Raw genomic sequence first — 23,477 nt, forward strand, 5'->3', positions numbered from 1 at the left:
TTCTCTCCAGTATGGGTTCTTTGATGCCTAGTAAGATGTCCACTCCTACTGAAGCTCATTCCACACTCCAAGCATTTATATGGCTTCTCTCCAGTATGGGTTCTTTGATGCCTTGTAAGATTTCCACTCCTACTGAAGCTCATTCCACACTCCAAGCATTTATATGGCTTCTCTCCAGTATGGGTTCTTTGATGCCTAGTAAGATGTCCACTCCTACTGAAGCTCATTCCACACTCCAAGCATTTATATGGCTTCTCTCCAGTATGGGTTCTTTGATGCCTAGTAAGATGTCCACTCCTACTGAAGCTCATTCCACACTCCAAGCATTTATATGGCTTCTCTCCAGTATGGGTTCTTTGATGGCTAATAAGACTTCCGCACTCAATGAAGCTCTTTCCACACTCCAAGCATTTATATGGCTTCTCTCCAGTATGGGTTCTTTGATTGCTAATAAGACTTCCGCACTCAATGAAGCTCATTCCACACTCCAAGCATTTATATGGCTTCTCTCCAGTATGGGTTCTTTGATGCCTAGTAAGATGTCCACTCCTACTGAAGCTCATTCCACACTCCAAGCATTTATATGGCTTCTCTCCAGTATGGGTTCTTGGATGCCTAGTAAGATGTCCACTCCTACTGAAGCTCATTCCACACTCCAAGCATTTATATGGCTTCTTTCCAGTATGGGTTCTTTGATTGCTAATAAGACTTCCGCACTCAATGAAGCTCATTCCACACTCCAAGCATTTATATGGCTTCTCTCCAGTATGGGTTCTTTGATGCCCAGTAAGATGTCCACTCCTACTGAAGCTCATTCCACACTCCAAGCATTTATATGGCTTCTCTCCAGTATGGGTTCTTTGATGCCTAGTGAGATGTCCACTCCTACTGAAGCTCATTCCACACTCCAAGCATTTATATGGCTTCTCTCCAGTATGGGTTCTTTGATGGCTAATAAGACTTCCGCACTCAATGAAGCTCTTTCCACACTCCAAGCATTTATATGGCTTCTCTCCAGTATGGGTTCTTTGATGCCCAGTAAGATGTCCACTCCTACTGAAGCTCATTCCACACTCCAAGCATTTATATGGCTTCTCTCCAGTATGGGTTCTTTGATGCCTAGTAAGATGTCCACTCCTACTGAAGCTCATTCCACACTCCAAGCATTTATATGGCTTCTCTCCAGTATGGGTTCTTTGATGGCTAATAAGACTTCCGCACTCAATGAAGCTCTTTCCACACTCCAAGCATTTATATGGCTTCTCTCCAGTATGGGTTCTTTGATGGCTAATAAGACTTCCGCACTCAATGAAGCTCTTTCCACACTCCAAGCATTTATATGGCTTATCTCCAGTATGGGTTCTTTGATGCCCAGTAAGATGTCCACTCCTACTGAAGCTCTTTCCACACTCCAAGCATTTATATAGCTTCTCTCCAGTATGGGTTCTTTGATGCCTAGTAAGATGTCCACTCCTACTGAAGCTCATTCCACACTCCAAGCATTTATATGGCTTCTCTCCAGTATGGGTTCTTTGATGGCTAATAAGACTTCCGCACTCAATGAAGCTCTTTCCACACTCCAAGCATTTATATGGCTTCTCTCCAGTATGGGTTCTTTGATGCCCAGTAAGATGTCCACTCCTACTGAAGCTCATTCCACACTCCAAGCATTTATATGGCTTCTCTCCAGTATGGGTTCTTTGATGCCCAGTAAGATGTCCACTCCTACTGAAGCTCTTTCCACACTCCAAGCATTTATATGGCTTCTCTCCAGTATGGGTTCTTTGATGCCTAGTAAGATGTCCACTCCTACTGAAGCTCATTCCACACTCCAAGCATTTATATGGCTTCTCTCCAGTATGGGTTCTTTGATGCCTAGTAAGATGTCCACTCCTACTGAAGCTCATTCCACACTCCAAGCATTTATATGGCTTCTCTCCAGTATGTGTTCTTTGATGGCTAATAAGACTTCCGCACTCAATGAAGCACTTTCCACACTCCAAGCATTTATATGGCTTCTCTCCAGTATGGGTTCTTTGATGCCTAGTAAGATGTCCACTCCTACTGAAGCTCATTCCACACTCCAAGCATTTATATGGCTTCTCTCCAGTATGGGTTCTTTGATGGCTAATAAGACATCCGCACTCAATGAAGCTCTTTCCACACTCCAAGCATTTATATGGCTTCTCTCCAGTATGGGTTCTTTGATGCCTAGTAAGATGTCCACTCCTACTGAAGCTCATTCCACACTCCAAGCATTTATATGGCTTCTCTCCAGTATGGGTTCTTTGATGCCTAGTAAGATTTCCACTCCTACTGAAGCTCATTCCACACTCCAAGCATTTATATGGCTTCTCTCCAGTATGGGTTCTTTGATGCCTAGTAAGATGTCCACTCCTACTGAAGCTCATTCCACACGCCAAGCATTTATATGGCTTCTCTCTAGTATGGGTTCTTTGATGGCTAATAAGACTTCCGCACTCAATGAAGCTCTTTCCACACTCCAAGCATTTATATGGCTTCTCTCCAGTATGGGTTCTTTGATGCCTAGTAAGATGTCCACTCCTACTGAAGCTCATTCCACACTCCAAGCATTTATATGGCTTCTCTCCAGTATGGGTTCTTTGATGCCTAGTAAGATGTCCACTCCTACTGAAGCTCATTCCACACTCCAAGCATTTATATGGCTTCTCTCCAGTATGGGTTCTTTGATGGCTAATAAGACTTCCGCACTCAATGAAGCTCTTTCCACACTCCAAGCATTTATATGGCTTCTCTCCAGTATGGGTTCTTTGATGCCTAGTAGGATGTCCACTCCTACTGAAGCTCATTCCACACTCCAAGCATTTATATGGCTTCTCTCCAGTATGGGTTCTTTGATGGCTAATAAGACTTCCGCACTCAATGAAGCTCATTCCACACTCCAAGCATTTATATGGCTTCTCTCCAGTATGGGTTCTTTGATGGCTAATAAGACTTCCGCACTCAATGAAGCTCTTTCCACACTCCAAGCATTTATATCACTTCTCTCCAGTATGGGTTCTTTGGTGCCTAGTAAGATGTCCACTCCTACTGAAGCTCATTCCACACTCCAAGCATTTATATGGCTTCTCTCCAGTATGGGTTCTTTGATGCCTAGTAAGATGTCCACTCCTACTGAAGCTCATTCCACACTCCAAGCATTTATATGGCTTCTCTCCAGTATGGGTTCTTTGATGCCTAGTAAGATGTCCACTCTAACTGAAGCTCATTCTACACTCCAAGCATTTATATGCCTTCTCTCCAGTATGGGTTCTTTGATGCCTAGTAAGATGTCCACTCCTACTGAAGCTCATTCCACACTCCAAGCATTTATATGGATTCTCTCCAGTATGGGTTCTTTGATGCCCAGTAAGATGTCCACTCCTACTGAAGCTCATTCCACACTCCAAGCATTTATATGGCTTCTCTCCAGTATGGGTTCTTTGATGCCCAGTAAGATGTCCACTCCTACTGAAGCTCATTCTACACTCCAAGCATTTATATGGCTTCTCTCCAGTATGGGTTCTTTGATGGCTAATAAGACTTCCGCACTCAATGAAGCTCTTTCCACACTCCAAGCATTTATATGGCTTCTCTCCAGTATGGGTTCTTTGATGCCTCTTAGGATGTCCACTCCTACTGAAGCTCATTCCACACTGCAAGCATTTATATGGCTTCTCTCCAGTATGGGTTCTTTGATGGCTAATAAGACTTCCGCACTCAATGAAGCTCATTCCACACTCCAAGCATTTATATGGCTTCTCTCCAGTATGGGTTCTTTGATGGCTAATAAGACTTCCGCACTCAATGAAGCTCTTTCCACACTCCAAGCATTTATATCACTTCTCTCCAGTATGGGTTCTTTGGTGCCTAGTAAGATGTCCACTCCTACTGAAGCTCATTCCACACTCCAAGCATTTATATGGCTTCTCTCCAGTATGGGTTCTTTGATGCCTAGTAAGATGTCCACTCCTACTGAAGCTCATTCCACACTCCAAGCATTTATATGGCTTTTCTCCAGTATGTGTTCTTTGATGGCTAATAAGACTTCCGCACTCAATGAAGCACTTTCCACACTCCAAGCATTTATATGGCTTCTCTCCAGTATGGGTTCTTTGATGCCTAGTAAGATGTCCACTCCTACTGAAGCTCATTCCACACTCCAAGCATTTATATGGCTTCTCTCCAGTATGGGTTCTTTGATGGCTAATAAGACTTCCGCACTCAATGATGCTCTTTCCACACTCCAAGCATTTATATGGCTTCTCTCCAGTATGGGTTCTTTGATGCCTAGTAAGATGTCCACTCCTACTGAAGCTCATTCCACACTCCAAGCATTTATATGGCTTCTCTCCAGTATGGGTTCTTTGATGCCTAGTAAGATTTCCACTCCTACTGAAGCTCATTCCACACTCCAAGCATTTATATGGCTTCTCTCCAGTATGGGTTCTTTGATGCCTAGTAAGATGTCCACTCCTACTGAAGCTCATTCCACACGCCAAGCATTTATATGGCTTCTCTCCAGTATGGGTTCTTTGATGGCTAATAAGACTTCCGCACTCAATGAAGCTCTTTCCACAATCCAAGCATTTATATGGCTTCTCTCCAGTATGGGTTCTTTGATGCCCAGTAAGATGTCCACTCCTACTGAAGCTCATTCCACACTCCAAGCATTTATATGGCTTCTCTCCAGTATGGGTTCTTTGATGCCCAGTAAGATGTCCACTCCTACTGAAGCTCTTTCCACACTCCAAGCATTTATATGGCTTCTCTCCAGTATGGGTTCTTTGATGCCTAGTAAGATGTCCACTCCTACTGAAGCTCATTCCACACTCCAAGCATTTATATGGCTTCTCTCCAGTATGGGTTCTTTGATGGCTAATAAGACATCCGCACTCAATGAAGCTCTTTCCACACTCCAAGCATTTATATGGCTTCTCTCCAGTATGGGTTCTTTGATGCCTAGTAAGATGTCCACTCCTACTGAAGCTCATTCCACACTCCAAGCATTTATATGGCTTCTCTCCAGTATGGGTTCTTTGATGCCTAGTAAGATTTCCACTCCTACTGAAGCTCATTCCACACTCCAAGCATTTATATGGCTTCTCTCCAGTATGGGTTCTTTGATGCCTAGTAAGATGTCCACTCCTACTGAAGCTCATTCCACACGCCAAGCATTTATATGGCTTCTCTCTAGTATGGGTTCTTTGATGGCTAATAAGACTTCCGCACTCAATGAAGCTCTTTCCACACTCCAAGCATTTATATGGCTTCTCTCCAGTATGGGTTCTTTGATGCCTAGTAAGATGTCCACTCCTACTGAAGCTCATTCCACACTCCAAGCATTTATATGGCTTCTCTCCAGTATGGGTTCTTTGATGCCTAGTAAGATGTCCACTCCTACTGAAGCTCATTCCACACTCCAAGCATTTATATGGCTTCTCTCCAGTATGGGTTCTTTGATGGCTAATAAGACTTCCGCACTCAATGAAGCTCTTTCCACACTCCAAGCATTTATATGGCTTCTCTCCAGTATGGGTTCTTTGATGCCTAGTAGGATGTCCACTCCTACTGAAGCTCATTCCACACTCCAAGCATTTATATGGCTTCTCTCCAGTATGGGTTCTTTGATGGCTAATAAGACTTCCGCACTCAATGAAGCTCATTCCACACTCCAAGCATTTATATGGCTTCTCTCCAGTATGGGTTCTTTGATGGCTAATAAGACTTCCGCACTCAATGAAGCTCTTTCCACACTCCAAGCATTTATATCACTTCTCTCCAGTATGGGTTCTTTGGTGCCTAGTAAGATGTCCACTCCTACTGAAGCTCATTCCACACTCCAAGCATTTATATGGCTTCTCTCCAGTATGGGTTCTTTGATGCCTAGTAAGATGTCCACTCCTACTGAAGCTCATTCCACACTCCAAGCATTTATATGGCTTCTCTCCAGTATGGGTTCTTTGATGCCTAGTAAGATGTCCACTCTAACTGAAGCTCATTCTACACTCCAAGCATTTATATGCCTTCTCTCCAGTATGGGTTCTTTGATGCCTAGTAAGATGTCCACTCCTACTGAAGCTCATTCCACACTCCAAGCATTTATATGGATTCTCTCCAGTATGGGTTCTTTGATGCCCAGTAAGATGTCCACTCCTACTGAAGCTCATTCCACACTCCAAGCATTTATATGGCTTCTCTCCAGTATGGGTTCTTTGATGCCCAGTAAGATGTCCACTCCTACTGAAGCTCATTCTACACTCCAAGCATTTATATGGCTTCTCTCCAGTATGGGTTCTTTGATGGCTAATAAGACTTCCGCACTCAATGAAGCTCTTTCCACACTCCAAGCATTTATATGGCTTCTCTCCAGTATGGGTTCTTTGATGCCTCTTAGGATGTCCACTCCTACTGAAGCTCATTCCACACTGCAAGCATTTATATGGCTTCTCTCCAGTATGGGTTCTTTGATGGCTAATAAGACTTCCGCACTCAATGAAGCTCATTCCACACTCCAAGCATTTATATGGCTTCTCTCCAGTATGGGTTCTTTGATGGCTAATAAGACTTCCGCACTCAATGAAGCTCTTTCCACACTCCAAGCATTTATATCACTTCTCTCCAGTATGGGTTCTTTGGTGCCTAGTAAGATGTCCACTCCTACTGAAGCTCATTCCACACTCCAAGCATTTATATGGCTTCTCTCCAGTATGGGTTCTTTGATGCCTAGTAAGATGTCCACTCCTACTGAAGCTCATTCCACACTCCAAGCATTTATATGGCTTTTCTCCAGTATGTGTTCTTTGATGGCTAATAAGACTTCCGCACTCAATGAAGCACTTTCCACACTCCAAGCATTTATATGGCTTCTCTCCAGTATGGGTTCTTTGATGCCTAGTAAGATGTCCACTCCTACTGAAGCTCATTCCACACTCCAAGCATTTATATGGCTTCTCTCCAGTATGGGTTCTTTGATGGCTAATAAGACTTCCGCACTCAATGATGCTCTTTCCACACTCCAAGCATTTATATGGCTTCTCTCCAGTATGGGTTCTTTGATGCCTAGTAAGATGTCCACTCCTACTGAAGCTCATTCCACACTCCAAGCATTTATATGGCTTCTCTCCAGTATGGGTTCTTTGATGCCTAGTAAGATTTCCACTCCTACTGAAGCTCATTCCACACTCCAAGCATTTATATGGCTTCTCTCCAGTATGGGTTCTTTGATGCCTAGTAAGATGTCCACTCCTACTGAAGCTCATTCCACACGCCAAGCATTTATATGGCTTCTCTCCAGTATGGGTTCTTTGATGGCTAATAAGACTTCCGCACTCAATGAAGCTCTTTCCACAATCCAAGCATTTATATGGCTTCTCTCCAGTATGGGTTCTTTGATGCCCAGTAAGATGTCCACTCCTACTGAAGCTCATTCCACACTCCAAGCATTTATATGGCTTCTCTCCAGTATGGGTTCTTTGATGCCCAGTAAGATGTCCACTCCTACTGAAGCTCTTTCCACACTCCAAGCATTTATATGGCTTCTCTCCAGTATGGGTTCTTTGATGCCTAGTAAGATGTCCACTCCTACTGAAGCTCATTCCACACTCCAAGCATTTATATGGTTTCTCTCCCGTATGGGTTCTTTGATGCCTAGTAAGATGTCCACTCCTACTGAAGCTCATTCCACACTCCAAGCATTTATATGGCTTCTCTCCAGTATGTGTTCTTTGATGGCTAATAAGACTTCCGCACTCAATGAAGCACTTTCCACACTCCAAGCATTTATATGGCTTCTCTCCAGTATGGGTTCTTTGATGCCTAGTAAGATGTCCACTCCAACTGAAGCTCATTCCACACTCCAAGCATTTATATGGCTTCTCTCCAGTATGGGTTCTTTGATGGCTAATAAGACTTCCGCACTCAATGAAGCTCTTTCCACACTCCAAGCATTTATATGGCTTCTCTCCAGTATGGGTTCTTTGATGCCTAGTAAGATGTCCACTCCTACTGAAGCTCATTCCACACTCCAAGCATTTATATGGCTTCTCTCCAGTATGGGTTCTTTGATGCCTAGTAAGATTTCCACTCCTACTGAAGCTCATTCCACACTCCAAGCATTTATATGGCTTCTCTCCAGTATGGGTTCTTTGATGCCTAGTAAGATGTCCACTCCTACTGAAGCTCATTCCACACGCCAAGCATTTATATGGCTTCTCTCCAGTATGGGTTCTTTGATGGCTAATAAGACTTCCGCACTCAATGAAGCTCTTTCCACACTCCAAGCATTTATATGGCTTCTCTCCAGTATGGGTTCTTTGATGCCTAGTAAGATGTCCACTCCTACTGAAGCTCATTCCACACTCCAAGCATTTATATGGCTTCTCTCCAGTTTGGGTTCTTTGATGCCTAGTAAGATGTCCACTCCTACTGAAGCTCATTCCACACTCCAAGCATTTATATGGCTTCTCTCCAGTATGGGTTCTTTGATGGCTAATAAGACTTCCGCACTCAATGAAGCTCTTTCCACACTCCAAGCATTTATATGGCTTCTCTCCAGTATGGGTTCTTTGATGCCTAGTAGGATGTCCACTCCTACTGAAGCTCATTCCACACTTCAAGCATTTATATGGCTTCTCTCCAGTATGGGTTCTTTGATGGCTAATAAGACTTCCGCACTCAATGAAGCTCATTCCACACTCCAAGCATTTATATGGCTTCTCTCCAGTATGGGTTCTTTGATGGCTAATAAGACTTCCGCACTCAATGAAGCTCTTTCCACACTCCAAGCATTTATATCACTTCTCTCCAGTATGGGTTCTTTGGTGCCTAGTAAGATGTCCACTCCTACTGAAGCTCATTCCACACTCCAAGCATTTATATGGCTTCTCTCCAGTATGGGTTCTTTGATGCCTAGTAAGATGTCCACTCCTACTGAAGCTCATTCCACACTCCAAGCATTTATATGGCTTCTCTCCAGTATGGGTTCTTTGATGCCTAGTAAGATGTCCACTCCAACTGAAGCTCATTCTACACTCCAAGCATTTATATGCCTTCTCTCCAGTATGGGTTCTTTGATGCCTAGTAAGATGTCCACTCCTACTGAAGCTCATTCCACACTCCAAGCATTTATATGGATTCTCTCCAGTATGGGTTCTTTGATGCCCAGTAAGATGTCCACTCCTACTGAAGCTCATTCCACACTCCAAGCATTTATATGGCTTCTCTCCAGTATGGGTTCTTTGATGCCCAGTAAGATGTCCACTCCTACTGAAGCTCATTCTACACTCCAAGCATTTATATGGCTTCTCTCCAGTATGGGTTCTTTGATGGCTAATAAGACTTCCGCACTCAATGAAGCTCTTTCCACACTCCAAGCATTTATATGGCTTCTCTCCAGTATGGGTTCTTTGATGCCTCTTAGGATGTCCACTCCTACTGAAGCTCATTCCACACTGCAAGCATTTATATGGCTTCTCTCCAGTATGGGTTCTTTGATGGCTAATAAGACTTCCGCACTCAATGAAGCTCATTCCACACTCCAAGCATTTATATGGCTTCTCTCCAGTATGGGTTCTTTGATGGCTAATAAGACTTCCGCACTCAATGAAGCTCTTTCCACACTCCAAGCATTTATATCACTTCTCTCCAGTATGGGTTCTTTGGTGCCTAGTAAGATGTCCACTCCTACTGAAGCACTTTCCACACTCCAAGCATTTATATGGCTTCTCTCCAGTATGGGTTCTTTGATGCCTAGTAAGATGTCCACTCCTACTGAAGCTCATTCCACACTCCAAGCATTTATATGGCTTCTCTCCAGTATGGGTTCTTTGATGGCTAATAAGACTTCCGCACTCAATGATGCTCTTTCCACACTCCAAGCATTTATATGGCTTCTCTCCAGTATGGGTTCTTTGATGCCTAGTAAGATGTCCACTCCTACTGAAGCTCATTCCACACTCCAAGCATTTATATGGCTTCTCTCCAGTATGGGTTCTTTGATGCCTAGTAAGATTTCCACTCCTACTGAAGCTCATTCCACACTCCAAGCATTTATATGGCTTCTCTCCAGTATGGGTTCTTTGATGCCTAGTAAGATGTCCACTCCTACTGAAGCTCATTCCACACGCCAAGCATTTATATGGCTTCTCTCCAGTATGGGTTCTTTGATGGCTAATAAGACTTCCGCACTCAATGAAGCTCTTTCCACACTCCAAGCATTTATATGGCTTCTCTCCAGTATGGGTTCTTTGATGCCCAGTAAGATGTCCACTCCTACTGAAGCTCATTCCACACTCCAAGCATTTATATGGCTTCTCTCCAGTATGGGTTCTTTGATGCCCAGTAAGATGTCCACTCCTACTGAAGCTCTTTCCACACTCCAAGCATTTATATGGCTTCTCTCCAGTATGGGTTCTTTGATGCCTAGTAAGATGTCCACTCCTACTGAAGCTCATTCCACACTCCAAGCATTTATATGGCTTCTCTCCAGTATGGGTTCTTTGATGCCTAGTAAGATGTCCACTCCTACTGAAGCTCATTCCACACTCCAAGCATTTATATGGCTTCTCTCCAGTATGTGTTCTTTGATGGCTAATAAGACTTCCGCACTCAATGAAGCACTTTCCACACTCCAAGCATTTATATGGCTTCTCTCCAGTATGGGTTCTTTGATGCCTAGTAAGATGTCCACTCCTACTGAAGCTCATTCCACACTCCAAGCATTTATATGGCTTCTCACCAGTATGGGTTCTTTGATGGCTAATAAGACTTCCGCACTCAATGAAGCTCTTTCCACACTCCAAGCATTTATATGGCTTCTCTCCAGTATGGGTTCTTTGATGCCTAGTAAGATGTCCACTCCTACTGAAGCTCATTCCACACTCCAAGCATTTATATGGCTTCTCTCCAGTATGGGTTCTTTGATGCCTAGTAAGATTTCCACTCCTACTGAAGCTCATTCCACACTCCAAGCATTTATATGGCTTCTCTCCAGTATGGGTTCTTTGATGCCTAGTAAGATGTCCACTCCTACTGAAGCTCATTCCACACGCCAAGCATTTATATGGCTTCTCTCCAGTATGGGTTCTTTGATGGCTAATAAGACTTCCGCACTCAATGAAGCTCTTTCCACACTCCAAGCATTTATATGGCTTCTCTCCAGTATGGGTTCTTTGATGCCTAGTAAGATGTCCACTCCTACTGAAGCTCATTCCACACTCCAAGCATTTATATGGCTTCTCTCCAGTATGGGTTCTTTGATGCCTAGTAAGATGTCCACTCCTACTGAAGCTCATTCCACACTCCAAGCATTTATATGGCTTCTCTCCAGTATGGGTTCTTTGATGGCTAATAAGACTTCCGCACTCAATGAAGCTCTTTCCACACTCCAAGCATTTATATGGCTTCTCTCCAGTATGGGTTCTTTGATGCCTAGTAGGATGTCCACTCCTACTGAAGCTCATTCCACACTCCAAGCATTTATATGGCTTCTCTCCAGTATGGGTTCTTTGATGGCTAATAAGACTTCCGCACTCAATGAAGCTCATTCCACACTCCAAGCATTTATATGGCTTCTCTCCAGTATGGGTTCTTTGATGGCTAATAAGACTTCCGCACTCAATGAAGCTCTTTCCACACTCCAAGCATTTATATCACTTCTCTCCAGTATGGGTTCTTTGGTGCCTAGTAAGATGTCCACTCCTACTGAAGCTCATTCCACACTCCAAGCATTTATATGGCTTCTCTCCAGTATGGGTTCTTTGATGCCTAGTAAGATGTCCACTCCTACTGAAGCTCATTCCACACTCCAAGCATTTATATGGCTTCTCTCCAGTATGGGTTCTTTGATGCCTAGTAAGATGTCCACTCCAACTGAAGCTCATTCTACACTCCAAGCATTTATATGCCTTCTCTCCAGTATGGGTTCTTTGATGCCTAGTAAGATGTCCACTCCTACTGAAGCTCATTCCACACTCCAAGCATTTATATGGATTCTCTCCAGTATGGGTTCTTTGATGCCCAGTAAGATGTCCACTCCTACTGAAGCTCATTCCACACTCCAAGCATTTATATGGCTTCTCTCCAGTATGGGTTCTTTGATGCCCAGTAAGATGTCCACTCCTACTGAAGCTCATTCTACACTCCAAGCATTTATATGGCTTCTCTCCAGTATGGGTTCTTTGATGGCTAATAAGACTTCCGCACTCAATGAAGCTCTTTCCACACTCCAAGCATTTATATGGCTTCTCTCCAGTATGGGTTCTTTGATGCCTCTTAGGATGTCCACTCCTACTGAAGCTCATTCCACACTGCAAGCATTTATATGGCTTCTCTCCAGTATGGGTTCTTTGATGGCTAATAAGACTTCCGCACTCAATGAAGCTCATTCCACACTCCAAGCATTTATATGGCTTCTCTCCAGTATGGGTTCTTTGATGGCTAATAAGACTTCGGCACTCAATGAAGCTCTTTCCACACTCCAAGCATTTATATCACTTCTCTCCAGTATGGGTTCTTTGGTGCCTAGTAAGATGTCCACTCCTACTGAAGCTCATTCCACACTCCAAGCATTTATATGGCTTCTCTCCAGTATGGGTTCTTTGATGCCTAGTAAGATGTCCACTCCTTCTGAAGCTCATTCCACACTCCAAGCATTTATATGGCTTTTCTCCAGTATGTGTTCTTTGATGGCTAATAAGACTTCCGCACTCAGTGAAGCACTTTCCACACTCCAAGCATTTATATGGCTTCTCTCCAGTATGGGTTCTTTGATGCCTAGTAAGATGTCCACTCCTACTGAAGCTCATTCCACACTCCAAGCATTTATATGGCTTCTCTCCAGTATGGGTTCTTTGATGGCTAATAAGACTTCCGCACTCAATGATGCTCTTTCCACACTCCAAGCATTTATATGGCTTCTCTCCAGTATGGGTTCTTTGATGCCTAGTAAGATGTCCACTCCTACTGAAGCTCATTCCACACTCCAAGCATTTATATGGCTTCTCTCCAGTATGGGTTCTTTGATGCCTAGTAAGATTTCCACTCCTACTGAAGCTCATTCCACACTCCAAGCATTTATATGGCTTCTCTCCAGTATGGGTTCTTTGATGCCTAGTAAGATGTCCACTCCTACTGAAGCTCATTCCACACGCCAAGCACTTATATGGCTTCTCTCCAGTATGGGTTCTTTGATGGCTAATAAGACTTCCGCACTCAATGAAGCTCTTTCCACACTCCAAGCATTTATATGGCTTCTCTCCAGTATGGGTTCTTTGATGCCTAGTAAGATGTCCACTCCTACTGAAGCTCATTCCACACTCCAAGCATTTATATGGCTTCTCTCCAGTATGGGTTCTTTGATGGCTAATAAGACTTCCGCACTCAATGAAGCTCTTTCCACACTCCAAGCATTTATATGGCTTCTCTCCAGTATGGGTTCTTTGATTGCTAATAAGACTTCCGCACTCAATGAAGCTCATTCCACACTCCAAGCATTTATATGGCTTCTCTCCAGTATGGGTTCTTTGATGCCTAGTAAGATGTCCACTCCTACTGAAGCTCATTCCACACTCCAAGCATTTATATGGCTTCTCTCCAGTATGGGTTCTTGGATGCCTAGTAAGATGTCCACTCCTACTGAAGCTCATTCCACACTCCAAGCATTTATATGGCTTCTTTCCAGTATGGGTTCTTTGATTGCTAATAAGACTTCCGCACTCAATGAAGCTCATTCCACACTCCAAGCATTTATATGGCTTCTCTCCAGTATGGGTTCTTTGATGCCCAGTAAGATGTCCGCTCCTACTGAAGCTCATTCCACACTCCAAGCATTTATATGGCTTCTCTCCAGTATGGGTTCTTTGATGCCTAGTGAGATGTCCACTCCTACTGAAGCTCATTCCACACTCCAAGCATTTATATGGCTTCTCTCCAGTATGGGTTCTTTGATGGCTAATAAGACTTCCGCACTCAATGAAGCTCTTTCCACACTCCAAGCATTTATATGGCTTCTCTCCAGTATGGGTTCTTTGATGCCCAGTAAGATGTCCACTCCTACTGAAGCTCATTCCACACTCCAAGCATTTATATGGCTTCTCTCCAGTATGGGTTCTTTGATGCCTAGTAAGATGTCCACTCCTACTGAAGCTCATTCCACACTCCAAGCATTTATATGGCTTCTCTCCAGTATGGGTTCTTTGATGGCTAATAAGACTTCCGCACTCAATGAAGCTCTTTCCACACTCCCAGCATTTATATGGCTTCTCTCCAGTATGGGTTCTTTGATGGCTAATAAGACTTCCGCACTCAATGAAGCTCTTTCCACACTCCAAGCATTTATATGGCTTATCTCCAGTATGTGTTCTTTGATGGCTAATAAGACTTCCGCACTCAATGAAGCTCTTTCCACACTCCCAGCATTTATATGGCTTCTCTCCAGTATGGGTTCTTTGATGGCTAATAAGACTTCCGCACTCAATGAAGCTCTTTCCACACTCCAAGCATTTATATGGCTTATCTCCAGTATGGGTTCTTTGATGCCCAGTAAGATGTCCACTCCTACTGAAGCTCTTTCCACACTCCAAGCATTTATATAGCTTCTCTCCAGTATGGGTTCTTTGATGCCTAGTAAGATGTCCACTCCTACTGAAGCTCATTCCACACTCCAAGCATTTATATGGCTTCTCTCCAGTATGGGTTCTTTGATGGCTAATAAGACTTCCGCACTCAATGAAGCTCTTTCCACACTCCAAGCATTTATATGGCTTCTCTCCAGTATGGGTTCTTTGATGCCCAGTAAGATGTCCACTCCTACTGAAGCTCATTCCACACTCCAAGCATTTATATGGCTTCTCTCCAGTATGGGTTCTTTGATGCCCAGTAAGATGTCCACTCCTACTGAAGCTCTTTCCACACTCCAAGCATTTATATGGCTTCTCTCCAGTATGGGTTCTTTGATGCCTAGTAAGATGTCCACTCCTACTGAAGCTCATTCCACACTCCAAGCATTTATATGGCTTCTCTCCAGTATGGGTTCTTTGATGCCTAGTAAGATGTCCACTCCTACTGAAGCTCATTCCACACTCCAAGCATTTATATGGCTTTTCTCCAGTATGTGTTCTTTGATGGCTAATAAGACTTCCGCACTCAATGAAGCACTTTCCACACTCCAAGCATTTATATGGCTTCTCTCCAGTATGGGTTCTTTGATGCCTAGTAAGATGTCCACTCCTACTGAAGCTCATTCCACACTCCAAGCATTTATATGGCTTCTCTCCAGTATGGGTTCTTTGATGGCTAATAAGACTTCCGCACTCAATGAAGCTCTTTCCACACTCCAAGCATTTATATGGCTTCTCTCCAGTATGGGTTCTTTGATGCCTAGTAAGATGTCCACTCCTACTGAAGCTCATTCCACACTCCAAGCATTTATATGGCTTCTCTCCAGTATGGGTTCTTTGATGCCTAGTAAGATTTCCACTCCTACTGAAGCTCATTCCACACTCCAAGCATTTATATGGCTTCTCTCCAGTATGGGTTCTTTGATGCCTAGTAAGATGTCCACTCCTACTGAAGCTCATTCCACACGCCAAGCATTTATATGGCTTCTCTCCAGTATGGGTTCTTTGATGGCTAATAAGACTTCCGCACTCAATGAAGCTCTTTCAACACTCCAAGCATTTATATGGCTTCTCTCCAGTATGGGTTCTTTGATGCCTAGTAAGATGTCCACTCCTACTGAAGCTCATTCCACACTCCAAGCATTTATATGGCTTCTCTCCAGTATGGGTTCTTTGATGCCTAGTAAGATGTCCACTCCTACTGAAGCTCATTCCACACTCCAAGCATTTATATGGCTTCTCTCCAGTATGGGTTCTTTGATGGCTAATAAGACTTCCGCACTCAATGAAGCTCTTTCCACACTCCAAGCATTTATATGGCTTCTCTCCAGTATGGGTTCTTTGATGCCTAGTAGGATGTCCACTCCTACTGAAGCTCATTCCACACTCCAAGCATTTATATGGCTTCTCTCCAGTATGGGTTCTTTGATGGCTAATAAGACTTCCGCACTCAATGAAGCTCATTCCACACTCCAAGCATTTATATGGCTTCTCTCCAGTATGGGTTCTTTGATGGCTAATAAGACTTCCGCACTCAATGAAGCTCTTTCCACACTCCAAGCATTTATATCACTTCTCTCCAGTATGGGTTCTTTGGTGCCTAGTAAGATGTCCACTCCTACTGAAGCTCATTCCACACTCCAAGCATTTATATGGCTTCTCTCCAGTATGGGTTCTTTGATGCCTAGTAAGATGTCCACTCCTACTGAAGCTCATTCCACACTCCAAGCATTTATATGGCTTCTCTCCAGTATGGGTTCTTTGATGCCTAGTAAGATGTCCACTCCAACTGAAGCTCATTCTACACTCCAAGCATTTATATGCCTTCTCTCCAGTATGGGTTCTTTGATACCTAGTAAGATGTCCACTCCTACTGAAGCTCATTCCACACTCCAAGCATTTATATGGATTCTCTCCAGTATGGGTTCTTTGATGCCCAGTAAGATGTCCACTCCTACTGAAGCTCATTCCACACTCCAAGCATTTATATGGCTTCTCTCCAGTATGGGTTCTTTGATGCCCAGTAAGATGTCCACTCCTACTGAAGCTCATTCCACACTCCAAGCATTTATATGGCTTCTCTCCAGTATGGGTTCTTTGATGGCTAATAAGACTTCCGCACTCAATGAAGCTCTTTCCACACTCCAAGCATTTATATGGCTTCTCTCCAGTATGGGTTCTTTGATGCCTCTTAGGATGTCCACTCCTACTGAAGCTCATTCCACACTGCAAGCATTTATATGGCTTCTCTCCAGTATGGGTTCTTTGATGGCTAATAAGACTTCCGCACTCAATGAAGCTCATTCCACACTCCAAGCATTTATATGGCTTCTCTCCAGTATGGGTTCTTTGATGGCTAATAAGACTTCCGCACTCAATGAAGCTCTTTCCACACTCCAAGCATTTATATCACTTCTCTCCAGTATGGGTTATTTGGTGCCTAGTAAGATCTCCACTCCTACAGAAGCTCATTCCACACTCCAAGCATTTATATGGCTTCTCTCCAGTATGGGTTCTTTGATGCCTAGTAAGATGTCCACTCCTACTGAAGCTCATTCCACACTCCTAGCATTTATATGGCTTCTCTCCAGTATGGGTTCTTTGATGGCTAATAAGACTTCCGCACTCAATGAAGCTCTTTCCACACTCCAAGCATTTATATGGCTTCTCTCCAGTATGGGTTCTTTGATGCCTAGTAAGATGTCCACTCCTACTGAAGCTCATTCCACACTCCAAGCATTTATATGGCTTCTCTCCAGTATGGGTTCTTTGATGCCTAGTAAGATGTCCACTCCTACTGAAGCTCATTCCACACTCCAAGCATTTATATGGCTTCTCTCCAGTATGGGTTCTTTGATGGCTAATAAGACTTCCGCACTCAATGAAGCTCTTTCCACACTCCAAGCATTTATATGGCTTCTCTCCAGTATGGGTTCTTTGATGCCTAGTAGGATGTCCACTCCTACTGAAGCTCATTCCACACTCCAAGCATTTATATGGCTTCTCTCCAGTATGGGTTCTTTGATGGCTAATAAGACTTCCGCACTCAATGAAGCTCATTCCACACTCCAAGCATTTATATGGCTTCTCTCCAGTATGGGTTCTTTGATGGCTAATAAGACTTCCGCACTCAATGAAGCTCTTTCCACACTCCAAGCATTTATATCACTTCTCTCCAGTATGGGTTCTTTGGTGCCTAGTAAGATGTCCACTCCTACTGAAGCTCATTCCACACTCCAAGCATTTATATGGCTTCTCTCCAGTATGGGTTCTTTGATGCCTAGTAAGATGTCCACTCCTACTGAAGCTCATTCCACACTCCAAGCATTTATATGGCTTCTCTCCAGTATGGGTTCTTTGATGCCTAGTAAGATGTCCACTCCAACTGAAGCTCATTCTACACTCCAAGCATTTATATGCCTTCTCTCCAGTATGGGTTCTTTGATACCTAGTAAGATGTCCACTCCTACTGAAGCTCATTCCACACTCCAAGCATTTATATGGATTCTCTCCAGTATGGGTTCTTTGATGCCCAGTAAGATGTCCACTCCTACTGAAGCTCATTCCACACTCCAAGCATTTATATGGCTTCTCTCCAGTATGGGTTCTTTGATGCCCAGTAAGATGTCCACTCCTACTGAAGCTCATTCCACACTCCAAGCATTTATATGGCTTCTCTCCAGTATGGGTTCTTTGATGGCTAATAAGACTTCCGCACTCAATGAAGCTCTTTCCACACTCCAAGCATTTATATGGCTTCTCTCCAGTATGGGTTCTTTGATGCCCAGTAAGATGTCCACTCCTACTGAAGCTCATTCCACACTCCAACCATTTATATGGCTTCTCTCCAGTATGGGTTCTTTGATGGCTAATAAGACTTCCGCACTCAATGAAGCTCATTCCACACTCCAAGCATTTATATGGCTTCTCTCCAGTATGGGTTCTTTGATGGCTAATAAGACTTCCGCACTCAATGAAGCTCTTTCCACACTCCAAGCATTTATATCACTTCTCTCCAGTATGGGTTATTTGGTGCCTAGTAAGATGTCCACTCCTACAGAAGCTCATTCCACACTCCAAGCATTTATATGGCTTCTCTCCAGTATGGGTTCTTTGATGCCTAGTAAGATGTCCACTCCTACTGAAGCTCATTCCACACTCCTAGCATTTATATGGCTTCTCTCCAGTATGGGTTCTTTGATGGCTAATAAGACTTCCGCACTCAATGAAGCTCTTTCCACACTCCAAGCATTTATATGGCTTCTCTCCAGTATGGGTTCTTTGATTGCTAATAAGACTTCCGCACTCAATGAAGCTCTTTCCACACTCCAAGCATTTATATGGCTTCTCTCCAGTATGGGTTCTTTGATGCCTAGTAAGATGTCCACTCCTACTGAAGCTCATTCCACACTCCAAGCATTTATATGGCTTCTCTCCAGTATGGGTTCTTGGATGCCTAGTAAGATGTCCACTCCTACTGAAGCTCATTCCACACTCCAAGCATTTATATGGCTTCTTTCCAGTATGGGTTCTTTGATTGCTAATAAGACTTCCGCACTCAATGAAGCTCATTCCACACTCCAAGCATTTATATGGCTTCTCTCCAGTATGGGTTCTTTGATGCCCAGTAAGATGTCCACTCCTACTGAAGCTCATTCCACACTCCAAGCATTTATATGGCTTCTCTCCAGTATGGGTTCTTTGATGCCTAGTGAGATGTCCACTCCTACTGAAGCTCATTCCACACTCCAAGCATTTATATGGCTTCTCTCCAGTATGGGTTCTTTGATGGCTAATAAGACTTCCGCACTCAATGAAGCTCTTTCCACACTCCAAGCATTTATATGGCTTCTCTCCAGTATGGGTTCTTTGATGCCCAGTAAGATGTCCACTCCTACTGAAGCTCATTCCACACTCCAAGCATTTATATGGCTTCTCTCCAGTATGGGTTCTTTGATGCCTAGTAAGATGTCCACTCCTACTGAAGCTCATTCCACACTCCAAGCATTTATATGGCTTCTCTCCAGTATGGGTTCTTTGATGGCTAATAAGACTTCCGCACTCAATGAAGCTCTTTCCACACTCCAAGCATTTATATGGCTTCTCTCCAGTATGGGTTCTTTGATGGCTAATAAGACTTCCGCACTCAATGAAGCTCTTTCCACACTCCAAGCATTTATATGGCTTATCTCCAGTATGGGTTCTTTGATGCCCAGTAAGATGTCCACTCCTACTGAAGCTCTTTCCACACTCCAAGCATTTATATAGCTTCTCTCCAGTATGGGTTCTTTGATGCCTAGTAAGATGTCCACTCCTACTGAAGCTCATTCCACACTCCAAGCATTTATATGGCTTCTCTCCAGTATGGGTTCTTTGATGGCTAATAAGACTTCCGCACTCAATGAAGCTCTTTCCACACTCCAAGCATTTATATGGCTTCTCTCCAGTATGGGTTCTTTGATGCCCAGTAAGATGTCCACTCCTACTGAAGCTCATTCCACACTCCAAGCATTTATATGGCTTCTCTCCAGTATGGGTTCTTTGATGCCCAGTAAGATGTCCACTCCTACTGAAGCTCTTTCCACACTCCAAGCATTTATATGGCTTCTCTCCAGTATGGGTTCTTTGATGCCTAGTAAGATGTCCACTCCTACTGAAGCTCATTCCACACTCCAAGCATTTATATGGCTTCTCTCCAGTATGGGTTCTTTGATGCCTAGTAATATGTCCACTCCTACTGAAGCTCATTCCACACTCCAAGCATTTATATGGCTTTTCTCCAGTATGTGTTCTTTGATGGCTAATAAGACTTCCGCACTCAATGAAGCACTTTCCACACTCCAAGCATTTATATGGCTTCTCTCCAGTATGGGTTCTTTGATGCCTAGTAAGATGTCCACTCCTACTGAAGCTCATTCCACACTCCAAGCATTTATATGGCTTCTCTCCAGTATGGGTTCTTTGATGGCTAATAAGACTTCCGCACTCAATGAAGCTCTTTCCACACTCCAAGCATTTATATGGCTTCTCTCCAGTATGGGTTCTTTGATGCCTAGTAAGATGTCCACTCCTACTGAAGCTCATTCCACACTCCAAGCATTTATATGGCTTCTCTCCAGTATGGGTTCTTTGATGCCTAGTAAGATTTCCACTCCTACTGAAGCTCATTCCACACTCCAAGCATTTATATGGCTTCTCTCCAGTATGGGTTCTTTGATGCCTAGTAAGATGTCCACTCCTACTGAAGCTCATTCCACACGCCAAGCATTTATATGGCTTCTCTCCAGTATGGGTTCTTTGATGGCTAATAAGACTTCCGCACTCAATGAAGCTCTTTCCACACTCCAAGCATTTATATGGCTTCTCTCCAGTATGGGTTCTTTGATGCCTAGTAAGATGTCCACTCATACTGAAGCTCATTCCACACTCCAAGCATTTATATGGCTTCTCTCCAGTATGGGTTCTTTGATGCCTAGTAAGATGTCCACTCCTACTGAAGCTCATTCCACACTCCAAGCATTTATATGGCTTCTCTCCAGTATGGGTTCTTTGATGGCTAATAAGACTTCCGCACTCAATGAAGCTCTTTCCACACTCCAAGCATTTATATGGCTTCTCTCCAGTATGGGTTCTTTGATGCCTAGTAGGATGTCCACTCCTACTGAAGCTCATTCCACACTCCAAGCATTTATATGGCTTCTCTCCAGTATGGGTTCTTTGATGGCTAATAAGACTTCCGCACTCAATGAAGCTCATTCCACACTCCAAGCATTTATATGGCTTCTCTCCAGTATGGGTTCTTTGATGGCTAATAAGACTTCCGCACTCAATGAAGCTCTTTCCACACTCCAAGCATTTATATCACTTCTCTCCAGTATGGGTTCTTTGGTGCCTAGTAAGATGTCCACTCCTACTGAAGCTCATTCCACACTCCAAGCATTTATATGGCTTCTCTCCAGTATGGGTTCTTTGATGCCTAGTAAGATGTCCACTCCTACTGAAGCTCATTCCACACTCCAAGCATTTATATGGCTTCTCTCCAGTATGGGTTCTTTGATGCCTAGTAAGATGTCCACTCCAACTGAAGCTCATTCTACACTCCAAGCATTTATATGCCTTCTCTCCAGTATGGGTTCTTTGATGCCTAGTAAGATGTCCACTCCTACTGAAGCTCATTCCACACTCCAAGCATTTATATGGATTCTCTCCAGTATGGGTTATTTGATGCCCAGTAAGATGTCCACTCCTACTGAAGCTCATTCCACACTCCAAGCATTTATATGGCTTCTCTCCAGTATGGGTTCTTTGATGCCCAGTAAGATGTCCACTCCTACTGAAGCTCATTCCACACTCCAAGCATTTATATGGCTTCTCTCCAGTATGGGTTCTTTGATGGCTAATAAGACTTCCGCACTCAATGAAGCTCTTTCCACACTCCAAGCATTTATATGGCTTCTCTCCAGTATGGGTTCTTTGATGCCTAGTAGGATGTCCACTCCTACTGAAGCTCATTCCACACTCCAAGCATTTATATGGCTTCTCTCCAGTATGGGTTCTTTGATGGCTAATAAGACTTCCGCACTTAATGAAGCTCATTCCACACTCCAAGCATTTATATGGCTTCTCTCCAGTATGGGTTCTTTGATGGCTAATAAGACTTCCGCACTCAATGAAGCTCTTTCCACACTCCAAGCATTTATATGGCTTCTCTCCAGTATGGGTTCTTTGATGCCCAGTAAGATGTCCACTCCTACTGAAGCTCATTCCACACTCCAAGCATTTATATGGCTTCTCTCCAGTATGGGTTCTTTGATGCCTAGTAAGATGTCCACTCCTGCTGAAGCTCATTCCACACTCCAAGCATTTATATGGCTTCTCTCTAGTATGGGTTCTTTGATGCCTAGTAAGATGTCCACTCCAACTGAAGCTCATTCTACACTCCAAGCATTTATATGCCTTCTCTCCAGTATGGGTTCTTTGATGCCTAGTAAGATGTCCACTCCTACTGAAGCTCATTCCACACTCCAAGCATTTATATGGATTCTCTCCAGTATGGGTTCTTTGATGCCCAGTAAGATGTCCACTCCTACTGAAGCTCATTCCACACTCCAAGCATTTATATGGCTTCTCTCCAGTATGGGTTCTTTGATGCCCAGTAAGATGTCCACTCCTACTGAAGCTCATTCCACACTCCAAGCATTTATATGGTTTCTCTCCAGTATGGGTTCTTTGATGGCTAATAAGACTTCCGCACTCAATGAAGCTCTTTCCACACTCCAAGCATTTATATGGCTTCTCTCCAGTATGGGTTCTTTGATGCCTAGTAGGATGTCCAATCCTACTGAAGCTCATTCCACACTCAAAGCATTTATATGGCTTCTCTCCAGTATGGGTTCTTTGATGCCTAATAAGACTTCCGCACTCAATGAAGCTCATTCCACACTCCAAGCATTTATATGGCTTCTCTCCAGGATGGGTTCTTTGATGGCTAATAAGACTTCCGCACTCAATGAAGCTCTTTCCACACTCCAAGCATTTATATGGCTTCTCTCCAGTATGGGTTCTTTGATGCCTAGTAAGATGTCCACTCCTACTGAAGCTCATTCCACACTCCAAGCATTTATATGGCTTCTCTCCAGTATGGGTTCTTTGATGCCTAGTAAGATGTCCACTCCTACTGAAGCTCATTCCACACTCCAAGCATTTATATGGCTTCTCTCCAGTATGGGTTCTTTGATGCCTAGTAAGATGTCCACTCCAACTGAAGCTCATTCTACACTCCAAGCATTTATATGCCTTCTCTCCAGTATGGGTTCTTTGATGCCTAGTAAGATGTCC

The sequence above is a fragment of the Hemicordylus capensis genome, chromosome 12 (genome assembly GCF_027244095.1).
Source record: "Hemicordylus capensis ecotype Gifberg chromosome 12, rHemCap1.1.pri, whole genome shotgun sequence".
Taxonomy (NCBI): Eukaryota; Metazoa; Chordata; class Lepidosauria; order Squamata; family Cordylidae; genus Hemicordylus; species Hemicordylus capensis.